Below are 26,398 nucleotides of genomic sequence, written 5' to 3'. Positions count from 1 at the left end.
TACTTTATGGGTTCTGAGAGCAATATTTCGATGTGTTACAAACGGAATGACAAAGTTAATATACCCCCCATCCTATAGTGGAGGGTATAAAAAACATTTTGCTTTTGAAACATGTTTGAGGTGATCACATTCCTTCTCTGGGTGTAGGAGACAACAGCTGTACCGTTTGCCACAAAAATTTGGATTTATTTACTATTTGTAGCAAAGGAAAATTTCGTCTTAAATTTTGTTTTAAAGGAAAATACATTTTCCTTGGGTGTAGAGATTTTTCTAAATTACTTAAGAGTACTATTTCAAAAAAATATATTTTTTCAAATATCTTTTTGAAATAGTATACAGAGAATCCTCTCAATCTAAGGCACTCTGGAAAACACACTGAAATAATAGCTTTCTTTTATGAGGAACGAAATTTTAGACAAAGTTTTATTTTAATGCTAAAATTTCGTTAACGCGAAAAGTATTTTTTCTTTGGGTGCAGACACCTCTCAAAAGTGGACAACTTTCGTAAGACATTGTCACATTAAAATAAACCTTTCATAAATGGTTACCGCCCAAAGGTTGAAAACATACAGGCGACCGTGCACGCTCACAAAAAATCGCTTCTGTAACATATACTCCCAAACATATTTTGCTTCAAGCATATACATTTTTGGGTATTGCCCAAACATTTATATGTTTTATCTCTTCCAATATATAATATGTTTGAAAGCATATTGGTCTAAACAATATATGTTTGGGTAGTCTAAGTTCCAAACATTTTGTATTTTTGCATCCAAATTCAATAATGTTGTCTTCTAAAAAACAATATGTTATTATGTGAACATATAATATGTTTGGAAGCATTTTGCACCCAAAATATTATATGCTTAAAAAAAATTCTCCCAAACAATATTGTGCTCAAAATTTTATGTATTTATTTATATATTTACAATCATAATGAATTATGAAAATAAACAGGTAATATAGGTGCTAACAACAAAGGTTTTTGACCTGAATGCTCAAAATTTTGTTTCTGCCCAATTGTATATTCCCCGACATCTTTCTCACTTCCACGAGATTTTTTAGTTCTTAGCACCTTTTTCGGTAATACAAACATTGTAGAAGAAATTATTCAATTTTATGATTTTTTTATTTTAATTTTACCTTTTGCCGGACGGGGACTCGAACAGCGGACCACACAGTTTGTAGGGATCAAAGAAGTAGCTGATCAATTGCCCAAGGAAAAATAAAATGTTAATTTTGTAATAACAAGCAACAACCACCAACTTAATTCAATGTCGCTCCCTGTTAAATAGCGCTCCAAGCTACTAAACACATATATGTTTATAGGCTATTTCTAAATTAATATATGTTTGCATCCAAGCATATTATATTTACAAACATTTTATGTCCCAAACATAATATGTTCTAACATATTAACATATATGTCCCAAACATGTTATGCTAGTTTATGAACATTATATGCTTGCACTCAAAAATATTGTGTTTAAAAATTTGTGTTCCAAACATATAATGTTTATAGCCAAATATATGAAAAACAGTCTTTTTCATCCGTGTGGGTATCCAACTTCTGGGTGATTTCATTGTATAATTTTGACATGAACATTTAAATCGAATTTCTTTTGATAGAAATATTTTTATTTTTGCATATTCTTTTTAATTTTCTATGAAACTTATTGTTTCCGATGGCATAGCAAATACATATTCAATGTTCACTTTCTTGTTGTTTTCTAAGTATGAACTTTGTTCATATTATCTGCCTTATAATGTGCAAGTTCATTGGTTTAAGCTGAACAAAAAAAAAAATAATAACGTCGAGTTTCATTACTTAATGTGAATGAAATATTATTCATGGGAATATTTATGCCGTCATTTAGCCAACATATTTGTTGCTAATAAAGATAAACAAACTGATAAATTTTGCAATGTGATAAGATGGCATTTCTTACCAAATATTGCTTATTTTGTATAAGGAATATTAGTGGAAGAAAACTGATAAGAAATAGCATAACAACCAATTCTATAATCACTAAACAATGTGTGGAGAAATTATAAACACTTGCTTGATATACACAGAGAACAAATATTTGTTTTCGTCCATCTTGAAATTGAGTTGATCCAATTAATTGAAATTTCTTCAATTTCTTCAGAAATGATAGTACCAATCCCCAATGTCAATTAAAAAATTAATTGCTAATGGTAGCAATTAATTTTTTCGATGTATGTTTGATTTAGTTAAGAAGATAATTGACGCAAAAAAAATTAATTGAATGTTATTTTTAATTGTACATATTACAATTTTTGTCCTTTGATGAAATTATTCTATATTTTCTAGAAGTTTAGACTAGAAGATGGGCTGAATCGACCGATTTTAATGCTCACCACGATAAAATTCCATTTGAAATATCGATATTCCGATTTGGTGTCTTGAGCGCTTAGTTTAGGTGAGGTCAGTGTGGTTGTATGAAAAGGCTTACAATTTTTGGCCAGACTGCAAATTTTATACAATTTGGCAGAATTTGGGATATGTCTACTGTTGGTCCTGATTTTTGTATAGCATTACATAAACCAGGTCTATATGGGGGCTATACCAAAATATGGATCGATACTCACAATTTTTGGTACACGTATTTGTGGTCCTACAATACCTCTAGATTTCCAATTTCAGATAAATTGAATAAAAACTGCGGTTTCTATAAGCCCAAGAAGTAAAATCGGGAGATCGGTCTATATGGGGGCTATACCAAAATATGGACCGATACTCACCAGTTTTGGCACACCTCTTTATGGTCATAAAATACCTCTAGATTTCAAATTTCAGGCAAATTGGAGAAAAACTGCGGTTTCTATAAGCCCAAGAAGTAAAATCGGGAGATCGGTCTATATGGGGGCTATACCAAAACATGGACCGATACTCACCATTTTTGCCACACCTCTTTATGGTCATAAAGTACCTCTAGATTTCAAATTTCAGGCAAATTGGATAAAAACTGCGGTTTCTATAAGCCCAACAAGTAAAATCGGGAGATCGGTCTATATGGGGGCTATACCAAAACATGGATCGATACTCACAATTTTTGGCACACGTATTTGTGGTCCTACAATACCACTAGATTTCCAATTTCAGGCAAATTGGATAAAAACTACGATTTTTATAAGCCCAAGACCCCAAATCGGGAGGTCGGTTTATATGGGGACTATATCAAAACCTGGACCATCTTCGAACTTGACCTGCCTGCAGACAAAAGACGAGCTTGTGCAAAATTTCAGCACGATTGCTTCATTATTGAAGACTGTAGCGTGATTACAACAGACAGACAGACAGACGGACATCGTTATATCGTCTTAGAATTTCTCCCTGATCAAGAATATATATACTTTATATAGTCGGAAATCGATATTTCGATGTGTTACAAACGGAATGACAAACTTATTATACCCCCGTCACCATTCTATGGTGGTGGGTATAAAAAGGCCGATTAAATATGTATATAATTAAGTTTGACAAAATTTTGTATAGAAATAAAATTTTGATAAAAGTTTCTATAGAAATAAAATTTTGACAACATTTTCTATAGAAGTAAAATTTGTACAAAATTTTCTATAGAAATAAAGTTTGACAAAATTTTCTATAGGAATAACATTTTGAAAAAATTTTCTATAGAAATAAAATTTTGGTAGATTATTTTTGGCTCGAGTGGCAACCATGATTATGAACCGATATGGACCAATTTTTGTGCGATTGGGGATCGGCTATATATAACTATAGACCGATATGGACCATATTTGGCATGGTTTTTAGCGGCCACATACTAACACCACGTTGCAAATTTCAGCCGGATCGGATGAATTTTGCTCCTCTAAGAGGCTCAGGAGGTCAAATCTGGGGATCGGTTTATATGGGGGCTATATATAATTAATGACCGATATGGAGCAAATTTTGCATGGATGTTAGCGACCATATACTAACACCATGTACCAAATTTCAGCAAGATCGGGGGGTTTTGCTTGACCAAATCTGGGGGTCCTTTTATATGGGGGCTATACGTAAAAGTGGACCGATATGGCCCATTTACAATACCATCCGACCTACATCAATAGCAACTACTTGTGCCAAGTTTAAAGTCGATAGCTTGTTTCGTTCGGAAGTTAGCGTGATTTCAACAGACGGACGGACGGACATGCTCAGATCGACTCAGAATTTCACCACGACCCAGAATATACATACTTTATGGGGTCTTAGAGCAATATTTCGATGTGTTACAACTACTGGTGGAGGATATAAACAAGTTAATAATCTTGACTTCAACAATTTTTTTTTCATGAATCCTGCAAATTTGTGTCGATGTCTTTGAAAGCCGTATGTCTTTAAAATCAGGACAAATTTCCTTAAGTAAACCCAGTGATATGAATATATTTTTGCCTGATCTTGAAAACATTGCAACTCATTGGCACTCGTTTAGTAACAACATATTGACGGAAACTAATTTCAGTTCCGTTAATTTCCGAAATAATATCCAGAAGAGGGTTGTCATTTTTGACGGATAATTATTCAACCGATTGCATTATTTGGATTTTTAAGGAGCGAAGCAGAGTTTTAAACTTGAACGTAAATAAGTGCGGAGTAGATGAGACTGAACAACTATGCACTCTTTGCAATACACATGATGTGGAAATTATTCAGCTCTTCCTAAGAACTTGGCCAGATTTCAAAGAATTTTGAGTTGTTTATTTCCAGAAACCTGTTTTAAACCAATACGAAATGACATGTATATTAAATGGACATGAAGATAATGGCTGGTACATTATATAAAATATGCAATCAATTATAGGCAATTTTAGATACATGAATTTAATTGAAACTAAGAAATACATGAAAAGACAGACGTTTCACAAGAAACAATGTCAAATACTATTTTGTCTTTATTAATCTTATTGAAAAATACATATGTATATGTAATTATATCAATTTTCATATTTATTTTTGGAAAATTGTAAATTAATAAAAAATCTTAAACCTAAACAAAAAAATCCTAAAAGTAACGAAAAAACATTTTTGGTTTAAAGAAATCTTCTTTCTCGAATCTTTAGATTTAAGAAAACAAATTTTTTCAAATATAGAATAAAACTTATTTGGCGGATTTTGAAATTTTGGTTTAATTTTTTTTTTTTGAATTATGACAATATTTTTTTAACTTTGAAGTAATTGTTATAATTTTGATTTTTACACTGGCATTTATTTGTACATGAATATATCGCAAAACGAAAATGAAAATTCCATATATCAGATCTGTATCCAAATTTAAATTAGATAAATTTCTAAAAAATGATTTTAATTTAATGAAGTCGCATCTTTGGCTCGGAATAAATACCCAAATCCCTAACGGAACCTCAATCGTTGGATCCAAGCAAAAAAAAAAATTTTTTTTTTTGAGTTTTTCCTTGACTAAACTAAACTAGATTTTGTCAAAATTTTATTTCTATAGAATATTTTAAAACATTTTATTTCCATAGAAATTTTTATTAAAATTTTATTTCTATAGAAAATATTGTTAAATTTTTATTTCTGTAGAAAATTTCGTTAAAATTTTATTTCTATAGAAAATTTTACAACATTTTATTTCCATAGAAATTTTTATTAAAATTTTATTTCTATAGAAAATATTGTTAAATTTTTATTTCTGTAGAAAATTTTGTTACAATTTTATTTCTATAGAAAATTTTGTCAAAATATTATTTCTATAGAAAATTTTGTCAAAATTTTATTTCTATAAAAAATTTTGTCAAAATGTTGTTTCTATAGAAAATATTGTTAAATTTTTTCTATAAAAATATTATTTTTATAGAAAATTTTACAAAATTTTATATTTATAGAAGTTTCTATTAAAATCGTAGTTCTTTAGAAAATTTTGTCAAAATTTTATTTCTATAGAAAACTTTGTCAAATTTTTATTTCTATAGAAAATTTTGCACAGTTTTATTTGTATATAAATTTTTATTAAAATTTCAGTTCTTTAGAAAATTTTGTCAAAATTTTATTTCATTCGTTTTGTTTTGTTATTGTTGGTTTTTTCTTTAATCATTGTTGTTGTTTTTGATTTCAGCTTGAAACCATGCATTGACTAAACTACAAGTGTAGCTTACCCAACAGAGGAAAAAAGAATGTTTGTCAAATTTATTTGGGCAAAGACCTATAGACTGCAAGATGGTTGGATGGACGCACGTTTCGGAATTACCACATTCCTCATCAGCATCCTCTACTTGCAGCAAAACTATCAACCAATTATCAGAATAAATACAGGCAGTTCACTAAACCCAAAAGTGAACCACACTTGAACCTTCCGAAAAAAGGTTTTACATGAAATTTTATAGAAAATTTTAACAAAATTTTATTTCTATAGAAAATTTTGTCAAAATTTTATTGTTATAGAAAATTTTGTCAAAATTTGATTCCTATAGAAAATTCTGTCAAAATTTTATTTCTTATAGAAAATTTTGTCAAAATTGTATTTCTATAGAAAATTTTGTCAAAATTTTATTTCTATAGAAAATTTTGTCAAAATTTTATTTCTATAGAAATTTTTGTCAACATTTTATTTCTATAGAAAATTTTGTCAACATTTTATTTCTATAGAAAATTTTGTCAAAATTTTATTTCTATAGAAAATTTTGTCAAAATTTTATTTCTATTGGAAATTTTTTTCAAAATTTTATTTCTATAGAAAATTTTGTCAAAATTTTATTTCTATAGAAAATTTTGTGAAAATTTTATTTCTATAGAAAATTTTGCAAAGATTTGTTTCTATATAAATTTTTATTAATATTTCAGTTCTTTAAAAAATTTTGTTAAAATTTTATTTCATTCGTTTTGTTTTGTTATTGTTGGTTGTTTCTTTAATCATTGTTGTTGTTTTTGATTTCAGCTTGAAACCATGCATTGACTATGTTAAACTACAAGTGTAGCTTACCCAACAGAGGAAAAGAATGTTTGTGAAATTTATTTGGGCAAAGCCCTATAGACTGCAAGATGGTTGGATGGATGGACGTTTCGGAATTACCACATTCCTCATCAGTATCCTCTACTTGCAGCAAAACTATCAACCAATTATCAGAATAAATTCAGGCAGTTCACTAAACCCAAAAGTAAACCACACTTGAACCTTCCGAAAAAAGGTTTTACATGAAGACGGCTTATGTCGAAATAAATCCGTACAAACATATCTCCTTTCCTGTGATACCATTAAATCATCGATTTGAGTGCAGTTGCCGGCTATCATGTAAAACCTTTTTTCGGAAGGTTCAAGTGTGGTTCACTTTTGGGTTTAGTGAACTGCCTGAATTTATTCTGATAATTGGTTGATAGTTTTGCTGCAAGTAGAGGATGTTGATGAGGAATGTGGTAATTCCGAAACGTGCGTTCATCCAACCATCTTGCAGTCTATAGGGCTTTGCCCAAATAAATTTGAAAAACATTTTGTCAAATTTTTTATAGAACATTTTCACAAAATTTTATTTCTATACAAAATTGTGTTAAAATTTTATTTCTATAGAAGGTTAGGTTAAAGTGGCAGCCCGATTAAGATTCAGGCTCACTTAGACTATTCAGTCCATTGTGATACCACATTAACTAAAAGTACCTATTACATATGGGCACTTCTAGTTTTAACCGCTGAACCTTCTTGATTATTTTTCTTTGTTGAACCAACCAGATTGTTCCAAAAACATTAGCAGACTGCTTAAGTTAACGTTTTCCAGATCCGCCAGTAATCTGAAGCTATATGCTCCTAAAAGTTGCTTGCGCTTTACACAAAATGCAGGACACTCACACAAGAGGTGTTTAATTGATTCTTTTTCCTCCGCATCATGACAGCTCATACAATAGTCATTATACTTCGCGCCAATAGTTTTTGCAAAATCTCCTATCAGGCAGCGACCCGTTATAGCAGATATCAGGAGTGATATCTGACGTCTCGAGAACATTAGCATATCTAGTGTGCGGTTTAAGTTGAAATGGGGCCATATTTGCTTGGTGTCGTTACAACCCTTGCAATTCTCCCATCGAACATTTGCCATCATAACAGCCTTCTCACGCAGCATGAGCTTGCAGGTAGCTAGGGGCATACCAACAAATTCTAGTTCCCCTGGAATATGTAAGGTAGTCCCTAGCCTTGCCAACTCATCGGCTTCGCAGTTCCCCGGTATGTTCCTATGGCCAGGCACCCATATTAGGTGAATATTGTACTGCTCAGCCATCTCATTGAGAGATTTGCGGCAATCGATGGCCGTTTTCGAGTTGAGGAACACAGAGTCCAAGGATTTTATTGCAGGTTGACTGTCTGAGTATATATTAATGCCCACATTTTTTGGAACATTACTTCTCAGCCAATTCGCCACCTCTCTTATTGCTAATATTTCAGCCTGAAAAACACTACAGTGATTAGGTAATCTTTTCGCTATTCGAAGTTCCAAATCATTAGAATATACTCCGAAACCCACTTGTCCATCCAATTTGGAGCCATCAGTGTAGAAATCTATATATTCTTTATTCCCCGGGGTCTGTGTGCACCACGCCTCACTGTTGGGGATTAGAGTCTCAAACTTTTTGTCGAAAAGTGGACTCGCCAAAGTGTAATCCACTACGTTAGGCACATCTGACATTGTTTTGAGGACAGAACTGTGACCGTAACCTTTTTCCGACCACAGCGATAGTTCGAGCAACCGCACAGCCGTTGTTGCAGCTGACTGTTTGGCCAAAATGTCTAAAGGCAATAGATGCAGCATGACATTAAGGGAATTTGTTCCTGTCTTGCTGAATGCGCCTGAAATACACAAACACGCCATACGCTGAACTTTATCTAAACCAGTCGGTTTCTGAAGTGCCGGCCACCAGACTACAACACCATATAGCATTATAGGTCTAACCACTGCCGTGTATAGCCAATGCACAATTTTTGGTTTTAGTCCCCACTTTTTTCCTATTGCCTTTTTGCACGAGTACAAAGCTACAGTTGCCTTCCTCGCCCTTTCTTCAATATTAAGCTTAAAGTTCAGCTTCCTGTCCAAAATAACGCCAAGGTATTTTGCACAATCACCAAAGGGAATTTCAATACCCCCTAAGGAAATAGGCCTAACCGTGGGAGTTTTGCGATCTTTGCAGTACATGACTAATTCTGTCTTTGCGGGATTTACCCCAAGACCATTGTCTTTCGCCCATTTTTCAGTCATCCGGAGGGCCCTCTGAATAATATCTCTGATTGTGGATGGGAATTTTCCCCTGACTGCCAGAGCTACATCATCTGCGTATGCCACCACTTTTATCCTTTCTTTTTCTAGAGTAACCAGAAGGCTATTTATAGCAACATTCCAAAGAAGAGGTGATAGAACTCCTCCTTGGGGAGTGCCTCTGTTCACATACTTTTGTATGTTTGCTTGTCCTAGTGTGGCTGAAATACGTCTCTTCATTAGCAGTTCGTCTAACAGCCTGAGTATACATGGATCAACATTCAGAGCTGTCAGTCCATTTAATATCGAGCTCGGATGGACATTATTGAACGCCCCTTCGATGTCTAGAAACGCCACGATTGTGTATTCTTTGACAGATAGTGAGCTTTCAATAAAGCTGACTAGTTCATGTAGTGCGGTCTCAGTAGACCTGCCCTTCGAGTATGCATGCTGTCGTTTCGAGAACAAACTTGAATCGATGCTAGTTCTAAGATAAATATCTATCATCCTCTCCAGAGTCTTAAGTAGGAATGAGGATAAACTGATTGGTCGGAAATCCTTCGCACGTATTCTCAATACTGCTGCAGTAAGCATTCCAAGAGTTATGCTGAGCCTTTCTCAGTTCTCGCTTGTATCCTCTCAGATTCTTCTTGTAAGCGTCCCAGTCCTCAGGGGCTCTGGTGGACTTTGCCTTGTTAAAGAGCTTCCTGCAGGATTTCCTCATATTACTTAATTCCGTAGACCACCATGGTGGTCGATGTTTCCCCCTTGGCTTTCCTCTAGGGCATGCAGCTTTCAGTGAGATGTTGAAGGCCTTAGTAATCCGCTCAACTGCGTGTTCGATATCTTGCACATTTCTCATATTTTTCTCTGTTATTTCCGGTATCATCATATTGAACGATTCCCTATACCTATTCCAGTCAGCTTTCCTAACATTTGGCGGAAATATGATCTTGGTGATATGAACATCAAATTTGAAACTGATGTAGCGATGATCTGAGAAGCTGTGTTCACTTAAAACCTGCCATTCAGATATCATTTCATTCAGTTCTTGCGAGGCCAAGGTGATGTCCAAAACCTCTTGCCTGTTTTTAGTGACAAAGGTTGGGACATCTCCCTTGTTGCAAACTACCAGATTAGTACGCAAAATAAACTCTATTAGCGACTCTCCCCTTGCATTAGTATCACTACTTCCCCATATACTATGATGTGCATTCGCATCGCATCCCATAATGAGTTTCGTCTTTGTTTTCCGTGAAATTTGTCAAAATTTAAAAAAAAAAAATTTTGTCAAAATTTTACTTCTTTAGAAAATTTTGTCAAAATTTTAATTCTAAAGACAATTTTGTCAAAATTTTATTTCTATAGAAAATTTTGTCAAAATTTTATTCCTATAGAAAATTTTGTCAAATTTTATTACTATAGAAAATATGTCAAAATTGTATTTCTATAGAAAATTTTGTCAAAATTTTATTTCTGTAGAAATTTTTGTCAAAATTTTATTACTATAAAAAATTTTGTCAAAATTTTATTACTATACAAAATTTTGTCAAGATTTTATTTTGATAAGAAAAATTTGTCAAGTTTTTTTTTCTATAGAAAATTTTTGTCAAAATTTTATTTCTATAGAAAATTTTGCAAAGTTTTATTTGTATATCAATTTTTATTAAAATTTCAGTTCTTTGGAAAATTTTGTCAAAATTTTATTTCATTCATTTTGTTATTGTTGTTTTTTCTTTAATCATTGTTGTTGTTTTTGATTTCGGCTTGAAACCATGCATTCACTAAACTACAAGTGTAGCTTACCCAACAGAGGAAAAGAATATTTGTCAAATTTATTTGGGCAAAGCCCTATTTTTGGCTTTTAAGCTGAAATCTAAAACAACTACAAAATTTTATATCTATAGAAAATTTTTATAGAAAATTTTCACAAAATTTTATTTTTATAAAAAATTTTGTTAAAATTTTATTTCTATAGAAAATTTTGTCAAAATTTTATTTCTATAGAAAATTTTGTCAAAATTTTACTTCTTTAGAAAATGTTGTCAAAATTTTAATTCTAAAGACAATTTTGTCAAAATATTATTTCTATAGAAAATTTTGTCGAAATTTTATTACTATAGCAAATTTCTCAAAATTGTATTTCTATAAAAAATTTTGTCAACATTTTATTTCTATAGAAAATGTTGTAAAAATTTTATTTCTATAGAAAATTTTGTCAAAATTTTATTTCTATAGTAATTTTTGTCAAAATTTTAGTACTATAGAAAATTTTGTCAAAATTTTATTACTATATAAAATTTTGTCAAGATTTGATTTTTATAGAATGCACGGTTTTAAGCTGAAATCAAAAAAACAACAATAATAAAGTTTATTTCTAAAAAGAAAATTTTGTCAAGTTTTTATTTCTATAGAAAATTTTGTCAAAATATTTGTTTCTATAAAAATTTTTTCAAAATTTTATTTCTATAGAAAATTTTGTCAAATTTTCATTTCTATAGAAACTTTTTTCAAATTTTTTTCTATAAAAAATTTTGTCAAAATTTTTGTTTCTATAAAAATTTTTGCCAAAATTTTATTTCTATAGAAAACATTGTTAAATTTTTATTTCTATAGAAAATTTTGATAAATTATTTCTAAAGAAATTTTTTTTTAAAATTTTAGTTCTTTAGAAAATTTTGCCAACATTTTATTTCTATAGAAACTTTTGTCAAAATTTTATTTCTTAGAAAATGTTGGCAAAATTTTATTTCTATAGATAATTTTGTCAACATTTTATTTCTATAGAAAATTTTGCTAAAATTTTATTCCTATAGAAAATTTTGTCAATATTTTAGTTTCTATAAAATTTTTGTCAAAATTTTATTCCTATAGAAAATTTTGCCAAATTTTATTACTATAGAAAATTTTGTCAAAATTTTATTTCTATAGAAAATTTTGTCAAAATTTTATTTCCATAGAAAATATTGTTAAAATTTTATTTCTGCAGAAAATTTTCTCAAGATTTCATTTCTATAGAAAATTGCGTTCAAATTTTATTTCTGTAGAAAATTTTGTCACAATTTCATTTCAGAAAAAAATTGGTAGAAAATTTTCACAAAATTTTATTTCTATAGAAAAGTTTGTTAAAATTTTATTTCTATAGAAAATTTTGTAAAAATTTTATTTCTATAGAAAATGTTGTCAAAATATTATTTCTATAGAAAATTTTGTCACAATTTTATTTCTATGAAATTTTATTTTTATAGAAAATTTTGTCAAAATTGTATTGCTATAGAATTTTTTTCAAATTTTTAATTCTATAGAATATTTTTTTTCGTTAAATTTTATTTGTATAAAAAATAGTGTCAACATTTTATTTCTATAGAAAAATTTTGGCAACATTTTATTTCTATAGAAAATGTTATCAAAAATTTATTTTAATGGAAAATTTTATCAAAATTTTGTTTCTATAGAAAATTTTGTTAAAATACTATTTCTTAAGAAAATTTTGTTAAAATTCTATTTCTATAGAATATTTTGTCAATTTTTTTTTTCTATAGAAAAATCTGGGCAAAATTTTATTTCTATAGAAAACTTTGGCAAAATTTTAATTCTAAAGAAAATTTTGGCAAAATTTTATTTCTATAGAAAATTTTGCAAAATTTTATTTCTTTAGAAAATTTTGTCCAAATTTTATTTCGATAGAAAATTTGGGCAAAATTTTATTTCTATAGAAAATTTTTGCAAAATTTTATTTCTATAGAAAATTTTGGCAAAATTTTAATTCTAAAGAAAATTGTGGCAAAATTTTATTTCTATAGAAAATTTTGTCCAAATTTTATTTCGATAGAAAATTTTGTCAAAATTTTATTGCTATAGAAGATTTGCCAAGTTTTTAATTCTATAGAAAATTTTGTCAATATTTCATTTCTATATATAAAAAATTCAAGTACCTCTTAGTTGACGAGGGAGATTTTTGCAAAATCTGCCAAAACATCAAGAAACAGTAAAAAAATCTATCTATCATTACCAACTGTGATTGTATGTGATGGTTATGTAGAGAAAATTGAAATTTAAGAAAACTTGAAATTTATTGTTATTTTCTTTAGATAATCTATAAATCAATTTTTTACAACATAAGTCAAAAAAAATTTTGAACTCTACATTTCACTAAAGCCAATTTAACTTTATGTTAGTTCATGTAATTATTATGTTTGGAGAAAGTTTCCTTTACTCTAATAATTTTTTGCGTACGTTAGTTAAATTAACTAAAAAACTTGGAAAAAATATACACAAATTAAGCATAAAGATTTACTAAATTCGTATTTCTCACAACATAGTTCATTATTTTCTTTAAATGTGTAAATTTTACTATAAATGCGTTCATCATGAACTTCGTATGCCACTAAAGACATTCTTGCAATTTTGAATTCCATTTTTCTTCTTCAAACTACAAAATTTTCTTTAACAAGTGAAAAAAACTTAATTACGTCTAATAAATTTTCTTGAATTTGTCGAAAAAAATATTCAAAATTTTCTAAAATTAACCGAAAGTTTTCTTCCTGGTGGGTTCACTATTTTTCAGTGTAGTCTGCCTGTATTCACCATTTTTGGTACAATTCTACCATCTGTTGCAACCATGATTGTAAATCATGGTTAAGTAGAAGTTTGAAATCGAAGTAAACTTTAAATTTCTTTTTACAACATAAGCCTATTATATCTTTATTCACTGAAAACTAAAATATATTATTATATTAAAAAAAAATAATAATCACCTTTATTTTCGAAATATTCCAATTTAGTAGATTTGCTTGTCGCCAAAAATGTTATCGTTCCAGAGAATATTTTTAATACTGTTTAGTTAAATTTTTGGTTAAAGTTTTTTGTTTTTTTTTTTTTTTTTAGAAAATGTATAACTTCTTCGATTTCACAAATTTTATAACATCCTAATTAAATAAAAAAAAATTATCATAGCTAAATTGAAACACATTTTATTTTATTTTATTACATAAAATATAAAAAAGATAAATAAAACAAAGTACATGTCAATTAAAACACATATTTTTGCATTTATTATGTTTTTTGTATTTAATTATATTTTTTTAATATTATTAATTTAAATTATTATATTAACCAATATTATTTTTTTTTATTTTCTATATATAATAATATCCACTATACAGTTGATTTTGCATTTATAACAATATTCTAGTATTTATTATTATATAGTTTTGTATTAGTTAAAACATCTAATATTGGGAAGCAATACTTTGTGCACTGTAAACCAATATTATTCACGTATGTTATAATTATATATCTGTTTTAATATTAAAAACAAAAATTAACATATTCAAATATATTCCATAAATTGTGTTATTTCATAAATTGAAGTAGGGACTTCCACTTTGTTGATATTTTATACATTCATATATTCTTATATCATTTCCACATAATAATTTTTCAACATCCCTTTCGGCACTATTATTTTGTTTTTCTTGTACTTATTTTTTTGTTTTGAAATAATTCACACCTTGTAGTACATTTGCTTTTTGTGTTTTTTTTTTCGCTCTTCATACAACATTCACTACATACACACACAATAAATTTTGCTTGGCTAAACTGAAAATTTCAATTCATGATTTCCAATATAATTTTTTTTTTGAGGGAGAGAAAACGCTCCTTTGTGAATTTTCTTGTGGTGTTATTTGCATTTGCCATTAAACAATTCTGTAATTTTTCTTTTTTTGTTTTTTTGTTACACATACACGTTTTCGTACGCCGATAGATAGGTAGTCAGTTGTTTTGTGTTTTTCTTTTTTTCGGCAATAATACTCAAATTCCTTTTTGGTAAAATTTTCTATACGCTTTCATTTGCCAAGAGTTAACATAAAACAGAAAGACAAAAACACACTTCTTCACTTCATCTATTTTGCGACCGTTGTTCCATTCATTTTTCGTTGCTTGTCCGACGTTCGCGACGCGTTAAATGCATCCCAAATGTGTATGGCTCTGCTGACGGTTGCGTTACAACTATCTATGGTAAAACATTTTGGATTTCTCCCTGGTTGCCTTTGGTTTTAGCTGTTACTACCGGTTTTGTTGGTGGATTGGTTCGTTCACTATGTCTCTCTCCCTCTCTTGGTTTGTTCAGTCCAGTTGGTATTTGCTAATATTCCCAAGTTTTCTCCCCTTTTAGTTTGTGAATGCAGGCGCAAAATAAACACATGGTATGTACAGTGAAGGACAAAGTGGTACATACAACAAGCACATTTAAAGAATCCACTATGAAGGAAAATGTACACACAAAAATATATGTAATTGATTTATTTTATACAAAAAGTTACCAATCATAAATAAATACTGGTTTTGGATGATTAAAGGCCTGGTTCTGTTTTTAAACAAGTGAGGAAAGCCTAAAGTCGGGCGGGGCCGACTATATTATACCCTGCACCACTTTGTAGATCTAAATTTTCGATACCATATCACATCCGTCAAATGTGTTCGGGGCTATATATAAAGGTTTGTCCCAAATACATACATTTAAATATCACTCGATTTGGACAAATTTTGATAGACTTTTACAAAATCTATAGACTCAAAAATTAAGGTGGCTAATGCACTAAGGTCGAACAAAATTTTAGTAAAAAATAGGGAAAACATTTAAATCTGAAGCAATTTTAAGGAAACTTCGCAAAAGTTTATTTATGATTTATCGCTCGATATATATATATTAGAAGTTTGGAAAAATTAGAGTCATTTTTACAACTTTTCGACTACGCAGTGGCGATTTAACAAGGAAAATATTGGTATTTTGACTATTTTTGTCGAAATCAGAAAAACATATATATGGGAGCTATATCTAAATCTGAACCGATGTCAACCAAATTTGCACGCATAGCTACAATACTAATTCTACTCCCTGTGCAAAATTTCAACTAAATCGGAGCAAAAAAATTGGCCTCTGTGGTCATATGAGTGTAAATCGGACGAAAGCTATATAAGGGAGCTATATCTAAATCTGAACCGATTTGGCTGATATTTTGCAAGTTTTTCGAGACTCATAAAATATTCGGATATACGGAATTTGAGGAAGATCGGTTGATATACACGCCAATTATGACCAGATCGGTGAAAAATATATATGGCAGCTATATCTTAATTTGAACCGATTTTTTCCAAAATCAATAGGGATCGTCTTTCAGCCGAAACAGTACCCTATACCAAATTTTAGGACAATCGGACTAAAACTGCGAGCTGTACTTTGCACACAAAAATACACCAACAGACAGACGGACAGACAGACAGACAGACGGACGGACAGACAGACAACCAGACAGACAGAGAGACAGACGGACATCGCTAAATCGACTCAGAATTTAATTCTAAGACGATCGGTATACTAAACGATGGGTCTCAGACTTTTCCCTCTTGGCGTTACATACAAATGCACAAACTTATTATACCCTGTACCACAGTAGTGGTGAAGGGTATAAAAAGTAACATAGCTGATAAGTCCCCGGTCTGACACATAAATGGCGTCGCTAGTATTAAAGGCATATTATTTTTATACAGTACCAACCTTCAAATGATTCGTGTCAAAATTTGACGTCTTTAAGTCAATTAGCTTGTGAGATAGAGAGTCTTTTGTGAAGCAACTTTTGTTATTGTGAACAAAAATGGAAAAAAGGAATTACGTGTTTTAATAAAATACTGTTTTCTGAAGGGAAAAAATACGGTGGAAGCAAAAACTTGGCTTGATAATGAGTTTCCGGACTCTGCCCCAGGGAAATGAACAATAGTTGATTGGTACACACAAAAAATTTTTTTCTGATTCAATCACGAAATTAATTGATCCAATTAATTTTTAATTGGAATGTCTTCAATCACAGAAATGATAGTATCAATTAAAAAACTAATTGAAGGTCAATTAAAAAGCTAATTGATCCAATTAAAAAATTAATTGATACTATTATTTTTGTGATTGATTTTTGTTTCAATTAAAAAATTTGTTGAATCAATTAAGTTTTTAATTGAATATTTTTTAAAACTCAATTAAAATTTTAATTGGAAAATTTTTCGTGAAATTTTTGTGTGTGTATGCAAAATTGAAGCGTGGTGAAATGAGCACGGAGGACGGTGAACGCAGTGGACGCCCGAAAGAGGTGGTTACCGACGAAAACATCAAAAAAAAAATCCACAAAATGATTTTGAATGACCGTAAAATGAAGTTGATCGAGATAGAAGAGGCCTTAAAGATATCAAAGGAACGTGTTGGTCATATCATTCATCAATATTTGGATATGCGGAAGCTCTGTGCAAAATGGTTGCCGCGCGTGCTAACATTTGATCAAAAACAACAACGTGTTGATGATTCTGAGCGGTGTTTGCAGCTGTTAACTCGTAATACACCCGAGTTTTTCCGTCGATATGTGACAATGGATGAAACATGGCTCCATCACTACACTCCTGAGTCCAATCGACAGTCGGCTGAGTGGACAGCGACCGGTGAACCGTCTCCGAAGCGTGGAAAGACTCAAAAGTCCGCTGGCAAAGTAATGGCCTCTGTTTTTTGGGATGCGCATGGAATAATTTTTATCGATTATCTTGAGAACGGAAAAACCATCAACAGTAACTATTATATGGCGTTATTGGAGCGTTTGAAGATCGAAATCGCGGCAAAACGGCCCCATATGAAGAAGAAAAAAGTATTGTTCCACCAAGACAACGCACCGTTCCACAAGTCATTGAGAACGATGGCAAAAATTCATGAATTGGGCTTCGAATTGCTTCCTCACCCACCGTATTCTCCAGATCTGGCCCCCAGCGACTTTTTCTTGTTCTCAGACCTCAAAAGGATGCTTGCAGGGGAAAAATTTGGCTGCAATGAAGAGGTGATCGCCGAATCTGAGGCCTATTTTAAGGCAAGACCGAAGGAGTACTACCAAAATTGTATCAAAAAATTGGAGGGTCGTTATAATCGTTTTATCCCTCTTGAAGGGAACTATATTGAATAATAAAAACGAATTTTGACAAAAAAAATGTGTTTTTCTTTGTTAGACCAGGGGTTATCAACCAACCTGTTATAATGGCCTAATAACCTTAATGAAAAACAAACGTACCAATAAACTATCACGAACACGTTGATTTTTTGCACTTAAAATGAATTTCGCGAATAATATCAACTTCTCATCGTCCACTTTAACCGAAAACAAGACAATAGTTTTTTTTTTGTTTAATGGAATATATTTTTACGATAATCACATTTTTCTTAATTTTTATACCCTCCGCCATAGGATGGAGGTTATATTAACTTTGTCATTCCGTTTGTAACACTTCGAAATATTGGTCTAAGACCCCATAGAGTATATATATTCAGGGTCGTGGTGAAATTCTGAGTCGATCTAGCTATATCCGTCCGACTGTGGAAATCACGCTAAACTCCCAACGAAACAAGCTATCGCCTTGAAAAGTAGTTGTTATTGCTGTAGGTCGGATGGTATTGCAAATGGGCCATATCGGACCACGTTTGCATATAGCCCCCATATGAACCGGCCACCCGAGTTGACTTGCGGATCCTCTTGGAGAGGAAATTTCATCCGATCCAGTTCGAATTTGGTACGTGGTGTAATTATATGAGCTCTAATACCCATGCAAAAATTGGTCCATATCGGTCCATAATTATATATAGCTCCCATATAAACCGATCCGCAGATTTGACCTCCGGAGCTTCTTGGAGGAGTAAATTTCGTCCGATTCGGTTAAAATTTTGTACATTATATCAGTATATGGTCTTTAATAACCATGCAAAAATTAGCCCATATCGGTCCATAATTATATATAGAGCCCATATAAACCGATTCCCCGATTTTGCTTTCGGAGCCTCTTGGAGGAGCAAGTTTCATCCGATTCGGTTAAAATTTTGTACTTTATTTTAGTATATGGTCGCTAAAAACCATGCGAAAATTGACCCATATCGGACCATAATTATATATAGCACCAATATAAACCAATCGCCAGATTTGACCTCCGGAGCCTCTTGGAGGAGCAAATTTATATATATCCCCATATAAATCGATCCGCAGACTTAACCTCGGAAGCCTCTTGGAAGGACAAATTTCTTACAGGTGCAAATTTCACCCTATTCGGCTGAAATTTGGTACGTTGTGTTAGTATATTGTTGCTAACAACCATTCCAAAAGTGGTCCATATCGATCAATAGTTATATATAGCGCCCAGATAAACCGATCCCCAGATTTTACTTCTTCCTGGATAAGTAAATTGCATTTGGTCTTGCTAAAATTTGGTACTAATCACAAATATTGGACCCTATAGGTTCATACTTGTGTATAGCCCCCATATAAACCGACCCCCTTATTTCACATCTGTCTTTCTTTTACCGCGCAAAAACTCATACCGGTCAAGAACTGATTTATATAAGTTTTTAATCTGCCTTTTTTACCTAATATATACCCCGTATTAGGGTTGCCAAATTCAAATGGCCTATTGTCTGGAATTTTGAAAAATGTTGGCTGGATTAAAAAAATAAAAAAAAAAAAAAACAAGTATATACCATAGATTGCGTAGAAACTTCTACGAAAGACTCTCGTCCACAAACGATTTGCTTGGGTTGTGGTATCTTAAAACGTCTTAACATCGTTTTCTAAATTGTGAGTTAGTCCATACGTGGTATATATTACACAAAAAAGGTATGTTAGGTACGTCTACAAATAATTACGAATACATATGGACTTTTGCACGGTACGTAGAGAGCCAGAATTGAAATATAGGGGTCGCTTATATGGCGGCTATATACAATAATGAACTTGATATGGACCAATTTTTGTGTGATTGGGGATCGATTTATCTGAGGGCTATATATAACTATAGACCGATATGGACATAGTTAGACATGATTGTTAACGGCCATATACTAGCACAATGTACCAAATTTCAACTGAGTCGTATGAAATTTGCTCCTCCAAGAGGCTCCAAAGCCAAACCCCGGGATCGGTTTATATGGGGGCTATATATGATTATTATTATATGATCCGCAAGCTAAATTTGGGGGTCCGTTTATATGGTGGCTATACGTAAAAGTGGACCGATATGGTCCATTTGCAATACCATCCGACCTACATCAATAACAACTACTTGTGCCAAGTTTCAAGTCGATAGCTTGTTTCGTTCGGAAGTTAGCGTGATTTCAACAGACGGACGGATTTTTATTACTTAAAATATTTATAGAATCCCGAAAAAATTCCAAACAGCTGACCCGCAACGGTACCCTTACGAGCCGTTTTTGGGTGGATAACCAGGCCTTAAGAAGGTATACGTAACAATTTTGAAATGTTTTATATTACAAACTAGCGTAACCTGGTGCGCTTCGCTGCGCCTTTCGCATTTGTAGGAACATTTTGCGTTAACCATATCTTCGAGCTGGAAACAAATTCGAAAAGATTTGAACTCCTTTAAAGAGTACGGTCAGGAAAAGCCTGCCACAAACACAGAGCAGAGGGTGTTCTTTTCCACCAATTTTTTATAATTATCTTCTGTATTGTACGTACTTACAGCAGGTCTCCCTGTGCCCTTTTATTTTTCCCGGCCAAATATTAAAAAATCAGGTACCCCATATAAATTTCATAAATATAACATTAAACAAGTCGGGCAAAAAGCAGGTCCACTCCAATTATCGAAGTAGCGGTTCTTTGTTTAAACACCCGTTAAACCTTCTTTGAAGATTTCAATGAAATCGGATAATTTTGGTCGAATTTTAAAAACGTCAGGCAAGGAGGAGTTCATCGTTGTCCGGTTTCTCGTTCCTCAAGATTTGGCCAAGACTTTACAGGAATATGTTTGTTTTCATTTATAATTTTGATTATTTAAGGAAAAGTAACTGCGAAAATAAAGTGACCAAAGACAATACACGCGTGTTGTCTTTGCCCACCTTAACTCAAAATTTACCTATGTATGAATACTTTTGTCCGTCACGGTAAGTACAAGTGCCGACTCCACACAAATAGAGTCGGCGAATGAGAGGAACAAAACGAGTAGCATAAAATAAAGTGTACGAGAGACTTAACGAAATTTTATATCGACGGAAATGCTCGACTCAAACATGAGCAAGAGACAGACATCAAACATGTTGCAACCGCGATATTTATCAAAAAATAAATAAAATAAAAAGTATGACAAAATGTGCAAGAGACAGAAAGAAATTTTATGTAGACGCCAAAGTATACTTCAAACACGAGCAAAAGGCATTTCACAGACAATATCATAACAGTAGTACTCACAGAAAAATAAAATAAAATTGAATGAAGTGATATGAGGGGGAGAAATAATGAAATTTAACATAGATTGAGAAAGAGGCATATCGCAGAAATTAAACAGGCATGAAACATGAATTTTAGTATGATGAGAGGAACAAAACGCGTCGTATGAAATAACATGTTTGAGAGACACAACGAAATTTTAGATAGACTGCAATGTTCGGCTCAAACATGAGGAAGATATACATCAAACATGTTGCAACATTAGTATTTAACGAAAATTGAAAAAATTGATATTGTCTATCAATACACTAGAGAGCGGATATAAGAAATAAAACTTTTTTATATGCGTTGGGTTTTTTTCTTATAAAAAATATAATTTAAATTAATTCCAAAAAAGATGGTAAATCCTTAAAATAAGTTTTAGCCTATATTGGAAGCTTTATTATCTTAAATCCAAATATTCAATATTTCAGTTAATTAAAGGAAGGACTTTAACGGAGAGACACAAATTTCAAACATTTGTGTCCTAAATTTAATAAAAAAAATTAATAAAATTTATATTAATTAAATTTTTTTTATTTTATTTAACATTTTCTTATTTTCAAGAAATTTGTTCTTAATACTTTGTAAATTGCGCATCATAAAATTTAGGTTGCGTAATCTTTGATATCACGTAAATATTTTTTTCCGTATATGAAGCACAACTTATTACTTATAATATAAGAAAAAGGTACTTCGTTCCGTTAGTTATTCTGTTTTTCATAAGATTTAAAATAACATAATACAAAGATTCTAGAACTAAAATTGTGACAAAATTTTCTAAAGAAATAAAATTTTGACAAAAATTTCTATAGGAATACAATTTTGACAACATTTTTTATAGAAATAAATTTTGACAAAATTTACTGGAGAAATAAATTTAGAAATAGAAATAAAATTTTGGCAAATTTTTGTATAGAAACAAAATTTTGACAAAGTTTTCTATAGAAATAAAATTTTGACAAAGTTTTCTATAGAAATATAATTTTGAAAAATTTTCTATAGAAATAAAATTTTGACAATCTAGTGTATAGAAAATTTTTTTTTTTGTTAATTTTCTATAGAAGTAAAATTTGGACAAAATGTTCTATAGAGATAAAAAATATATATTCTTCTCCAAGAAATAGGTACTTAAAATTTCAATAGAATTAAAATTATGACAAAATTTGCTATAAAAATAAAATTGTGACAAAATTTTCTATAGAAATAAAATCGTGACACAATTTTCTATAGAAATAAAATTTTGACAAATTTTTCTATAGAAACAAAACTTTGATAAAATATTCTATAGAAATAAATTTTTGAGAAATAAAATTTTGAGATAATTTTCTACAGAAATAAAATTTTGCAAAATTTTCTATAGAAATAAAATTTTGACAAAATTTTCTATAGAAATAAAAAAGAAATATTCCTCTACAACTAAGAGGTACTTAAAATTTCTGTAGAAATAAAATTGTGACAAAATTTTCTATAGAAATAAAATTATGACAAAATTTTCTATAGAAATAAAATTTGGACAAATTTTTCTATAGAAATAAAATTTTGACAAATTTTTCTATAGAAATAAAATTTTGATAAAATATTCTATAGAAATAAAATTTTGAGATAATTTTCTACAGAAATAAAATTTTGAAAAATTAATTAAATAAAATTTTGCAAAATTTTCTAAAGAAATAAAATTTTGCACAATTTTCTATATATATAACATTTCTATATATATAACATTTTGACAAAATTTTTCTACAGAAATACAATGTTGACAAAGTTTTCTATATACATAAAATTTTGACAAAGTTTTCCATAGAAATAAAATTTTGTATAGAAACAAAATTTATTGAGAAAATTTTCTATAGAAAAAAATATTTGAGAAAATATTCTATAGAAAGAAAATATTGACAAAATTTTGAAAAATTTCTATAGAGATAAAATTTTGAAAAATTTTCTACAGAAATAACATTTTATTGTTTTTGAATTCAGCTAGCTTAACCAACAGAGGAAAAGAGTGTTTGACAAATTAATTTGGGCAAAGCCCTATAAACTACAAGATGGTTGGATGGACGCACGTTACGGAATTACCACATTCCTCATCAGCATCCTCTACTTGCAGCAAAGCTATCAACCAATTATCAGAATAAATACAGGCAGTTTGAAAAATTTCTATAGAAATAAAATTTTGACAAAATTTCCTATTGAAATAATATTTTGACAAATTTTCTATAGAAATAAAATTTTGACAAAATTTTCTATAGAAATAAAAAGGAAATATTCCTCTCCAACTAAGAGGTACCTAAAATTTCTGTAGAAATAAAATTGTGACAAAATTTTCTATAGAAATAAAATTTTAACAAATTTTTCTATACAAATAAAGTTTTGATAAAATATTCTATAGAAATAAAATTTTAAGAATATTTTCTATATATAAAATTTTGAGATAATTTTCTACAGACTGCTGATGAGGAATGTGGTAATTCCGAAACGTGCGTCCATCCAACCATCGTACAGTCTATAGGGGTTTGCCCAAATAAATTTGACAAAAATTCTTTTCCTCTGTAGGTTAAGCTACACTTGTAGTTTAGTCAATGCATGGTTTTATGCTGAAATCAAAAACAACAAAATGATTGAAGAATAAACCAACAATAACAACAAAAAAAAGAGTGAAATAAAATTTTGACAAAATTTTCTATAGAAATAATATTTTGACAAAATTTTCTACTGAAATAAAATTTTGACAAAATTTACTATAGAAATAAAAAAAAAAAAATATTCCTCTCCAACTAAGTGGTACTTAAAATTTCCATAGAAAAAAAAATAGTGACAAAATTTTCTATATAAATAATATTGTGACAAAATTTTCAATAGAAATGAAATTGTGACAAAAGTTTGGCAAATTTTCCTATAGAAATAAAATTTTGACAAAATTTCTATAGAAATAATATTTTGACAAAATTTTCTATAGAAATAAAATTTTGCCAAAACTTCTTATAGAAATAAAAATAAATATTCCTCTCCAACTAAGAGGTACTTAAAATTTCTGTAGAAATAAAATTGTGACAAAATTTTCTATAGAAATAAAATTGTGACAAAATTTTCTATAAAAATAAAATTGTGACAAATTTTTCTATAGATATACAAATTTGACAAAGTTTTCTATAGAAATAAAATTTTGAGAAAATTTTCGATAGCAACAAATTTTTTTAGAAAATTTTCTATAGTAATAAATATTTGAGAAATTTTTGTATAGAAATAAAATTTTGAAAAAAAAAATAAAATATAATATTGGGACAAAATTTTGTCTAGGTATTAAATTTTGGGAAAATTTTTTATAGAAATAAAATTTTGAGATAATTTTATACAGAAATAAAATTTTGCACAATTTTCTATAGAAATAAAATTTTTACAAAATTTTCTATAAAAAAAAACTGTTGGCAAATTTTTCTATAGATATACAAATTTGACAAAGTTTTCTATAGAAATAAAATTTTGAGAAAATTTTCGATAGCAACAAATTTTTTTAGAAAATTTTCGATAGTAATAAATATTTGAGAAATTTTTGTATAGAAATAAAATTTTGAAAAAAAAAATTCTATAGAAATAAAATTTTGACACAATTTTCTATAGAAATAAAATTTTGATAAAATTTGCTATAGAAAAAAAATTTTTTGGTAAATTTTCAGGAGCCTCTTGGAATATATATAATATTTACGTGATATTAAATATTATGCAACCTAAATTTTAGGATGCGCAATTTACAAAATATTAAGGACAAATTTCTTTAAAATAATAAGATGTTAATTGAAATAAAGTTTATAATCTATGCCTCAAACAAACAAAAAAAAAGAAACAAAAAAAAAAAACAACAACATTTTTATTATCCTTTTTTATTTATTATTTCCTTAAAGTAAATAAAACACATTTTTGATTTAAAGAAATCGTCCTTAAATTAACTGAAATATTGAATCGTTAGATTTAAGAAAAAAGCATCAAATATAGGCTAATACTTATATTGAGGAGTTAGCATTTTTGCTTTAAAGTTTTTTTTTTTTTTTTGAATTAAGGCCAAATTTTTATTTTGAAGTATTCGATATAATTATACCCTGCGCCACACTGTGGAACAGGGTATTATAAGTTAGTGCATATGTTTGCAACACCTAGAAGGAGACGAGATAGACACATGGTGTCTTTGGCAAAAATGCTCAGGGTGGACTCCTGAGTCAATATAGCCATGTCCGTCTATCCGTCTGTCCGTGAACACATTTTTGTAATCAAAGTCTAGGTCGCAGTTTTAGTCCAATCGACTTCAGATTTGGCACAAGTATGTGTTTTGGCTCAGAATACATCGGATGAAATCGGTTCAGATTTAGATATAGCTCCCATATATATATATATATATATATATATATATATATATATATATATATATATATATATATATATATATATATATATATATATATATATATATATATATATATATATATATATATATATATATATATATATATATATATATATATATATATATAAATATATATATATATATATTTATATATATATATATATATATATATATACATATATATATATATATATATATATATATATATATATATATATATATATATATATATATATATATATATATATATATTTGGCTCAGAATACATCGGATGAAATCGGTTCAGATTTAGATATAGCTCCCATATATATATATATATATATATATATATATATATATATATATATATATATATATATATATATATATATATATATATATATATATATATATATATATATATATATATATATATATATATATATATATATATATATATATATATATATATATATATATATATATATATATATATATATATATATAT

General features: G+C 29.4%; 1 protein-coding gene across 9 annotated transcripts in view; it reads right to left on the bottom strand.

Annotated features, from left to right (window-relative positions):
- Dg (Dystroglycan) overlaps nt 1-26,398 on the bottom strand; it is a 765,125-nt gene that overhangs the window by 125,940 nt on the left and 612,787 nt on the right. The window contains exons 1-2 of one of the 9 annotated variants that reach the window (XM_075310097.1): nt 14,970-15,296; nt 13,980-14,150 (exon numbers count right to left, since the gene is read on the bottom strand). The exons of 3 other annotated variants lie outside the window; for them this stretch is intronic. The gene's annotated coding sequence lies outside the window, so the exon portion shown is untranslated. Of the gene's footprint in view, nt 1-13,979; nt 14,151-14,969; nt 15,297-26,398 lie in introns of those variants that run through there. 5 more of the 9 variants (XM_075310098.1, XM_075310091.1, XM_075310092.1 and 2 more) reach the window with 5 other exon arrangements.

Source organism: Haematobia irritans, chromosome 5, assembly GCF_050003625.1.
Source record: "Haematobia irritans isolate KBUSLIRL chromosome 5, ASM5000362v1, whole genome shotgun sequence".
NCBI lineage: Eukaryota > Metazoa > Arthropoda > Insecta > Diptera > Muscidae > Haematobia > Haematobia irritans.
Note: the sequence above shows the minus strand (reverse complement) of the source record. Positions and strands in the feature narration are given on the sequence as shown.